This window comes from Dryobates pubescens, chromosome 27, assembly GCF_014839835.1.
Source record: "Dryobates pubescens isolate bDryPub1 chromosome 27, bDryPub1.pri, whole genome shotgun sequence".
In the NCBI taxonomy this organism is placed as follows: Eukaryota; Metazoa; Chordata; class Aves; order Piciformes; family Picidae; genus Dryobates; species Dryobates pubescens.
In genome coordinates this window covers 8,426,458-8,429,154 of record NC_071638.1, presented here as the reverse complement: position 1 = coordinate 8,429,154, position 2,697 = coordinate 8,426,458, and positions in this window count along the sequence as shown.

Sequence of the window (2,697 nt, the reverse complement as noted above, 5' to 3'; positions counted from 1 at the left end):
AGGGAGGGAATCAGCAAGAGGGAGCGCGCCAAAGCCAAGGACTGAGGTTACACACCGGGGGCGCAGGGAGATGAGACGGGAAGCGGAGCTGCCCGGGCAGCGCCGGGGCCCTCCGCAGGGAGCCGCCCCGGCTGCGGGCAGCGCTTCCCCGTTTGCAGGGCACAGGTGAACGCCACGGGCTGCTTTCTCGGGACTGCCCCCGGCAGGTTGCTCCTCGGGTACCAGGGGCACTGCAGTTTCTGTTCCATCTGAACGAAGATTTCGTTGTTTCACAGCACCAGCTGCACCCTTCCCAGGTTATTTGGAAGAGCTCTTAGCCAAGAAAACTCTTTCAGTCATCAGGCAAATAACCTGAGACTAACAGGTACAAAGCCTGCTGACTGAGGAGACATCTGAACCCGGCTCTTGCTTATTTCGACTGCCTTGGTGGTAAACTACCTGCAGAGCACGTTTCTTTTTATGGGAGGGATCTATTTTCAAATCCTCCTTCGAAAGGAAAAAAAAAGGGCAAACGCCCAACGACGTATGGTTGGGGCTACACAGGACAGAGGGCTCCTTGCCCGGGCAAGGGTCGAGCATCCCCTCACGCCTGTGCCAAGGGGCAGCAGCCCTCCGGTTCGGGGAAAAGGCGGAGGAGAGGCAACTAACCTGTCGGGAAACCTCTCTGCGGACTGGCATCTTCTCAAGGAGAGAGGGAAAGAGGAGACGCCGGCTCTCTTCCTGCGGGAGAGGTGCGGGAACCCGAGAGCCGCGGGCACCCTTCCAGATGTTCCGTTTTCTCTCCCCTTCTCTCACGGCAACTCCAATATCGCCAGGAAACTGAGCGTGTGTGACTTTGTTTGTCACTGCGGCGGGCTACCACAACATATACGCCTCATTTCGTTTCCTTTTTGAAAGGTCTGCCTGAAACCAGAGCTTCGTGTTCAACACCGGCGACAAACCAAACCAAAACCCAACCCCCCTGCTCTTCGGGATAAGTAAAGCAATTAACCGAGAGCGGAGCTGGGAGCTAACAGCACGTTCCGGATCTCTCCCGGAGCGAGCGGAAAGGGTTCGAACGGCAGAGGCGGGGAGCCAGCTGCCCCCAGCTCCGCGGAGCGGCGGGGAAGAGCTTCGAGAACGCCCCGCGGGGCTGGGTGAGGAGCGCGGGTTGTTTGCAGCCCGGGCTGGATCACTCTCTCTCCATTGTCATGCTCCCCTTTAGGGAAAAAAACCCCAACCAACCAACCAACCAAACCAAACCAAAAAGAGTGGGTGAGGAAAAAAAAGCAGGGGGATTGCGAGCCCTGGGTCTCAGAAGAGTTACAAGAGAGAGGGAGAGAGAGAGATGCACTTTCCACTGGCCCTGAAACCATCCTCATTCCAACAGGAGAACCTGTAACTCTACCAACTTCCAGCCACTGAGACACCACAGGCAAGAGACCAAAAGCAGCAGCAGCAGTAGCATGTCATTTGCACAGCACCGAGGTAAAATTGGACACAATACAAACAAACAGGCAAACAGACAAACCCCCCCGAGCCCAAGGGACTGAATTCCAACTGGGATTCAAGCCACAGCCAACACCAACAAAGGGTGGGGAATTATGACCAGGTAAGGGCCAGAAAGGAATTACCAAGCAAGCGACCTCCCAGAGTGCTAAGTTTTACCTGTAAACGGTCCAGATTTATTCTGGCCAAGCTTGGACAACCCTCAAAGGGAAGAAATTGCTCCTGAACCTCCCACGGGGCAACTCGAGGCCATTTCCTCTTGTTCTATCAGTTAAGGACAGGAGACCTCCCATCTGGCTCCAAGCTCCTTGTAGGGAATTGTGGAGAGTCAGAAGGTCTTCCCTCAGCCTCCTTTCTGTTTGTTTGTTTGTTTCCTGAGCTGATCAACCCCAGTTCCCTCAGCTGCTCCTCTTAAGCTCTCCATACCCTTTACCAGCTTACTACCCTTCTCTGGACCTACTCCAGATCCTCAACGTCCTTCTTGGAGCGAAGAGGCCCAAAACTGACCCCAGGGTCCCAGGTGTGGCCTGAGCAGTGCCCAATCTAGGGGAACAATCCCTGCCCTGCTCCTGCTGGCCACACTAGTCCTGATCCAGGCCAAGATGCTGGTTTCCACCCCAAACACTGGATCAATGCAGGAGGGAAACTCTGATGCCAGGGTCCCTTACAACTCTCATCCCCCAGCACCTTAAGCCTGTAATCACGCTGTGCCCAGCCTGGCTCTGCAGGACACCCCTCACGCCCCCTTGGGCCATGTGGGGGTCAGGACACCCAGGGCATCCTCTCTGTGCCACAGGCACACGTCTCAGCCTGCATAAGGGCAGGGACCAGGCCAGGCCAGGGAGGCCCAGGCCCAAGAGAACCGTAACCAAGAGAGCCAGGACCGGGAGACCCCAGGACCTAGAAGCCCAGCCGAGGCCAGACCAGGGCCAACCAAGGCGCAGGGCACCTCAGCCTGGGGTGAGCAGGTGAAGCTCTGGGCAACGGCGTCCCGCAGCCGAGCGCTGGAGCGGGGCAGGGTAAGGGCATTCACCGCCAAGCTTCGCCCTCTGAGGCCCGCGGGGCCCAGGCCGCGCCGCCATAACCTGCGTGGCTCAGCACCGCCCTGCGCGGCCGGAGCCGACTCTGCGGCGGGAGCACCGTGCGGGGCACAGCGGGCACCGAGACCTCCGGGCCGCCGGGGGGCGCAGCGCCGCGGGGCAGGGCCGA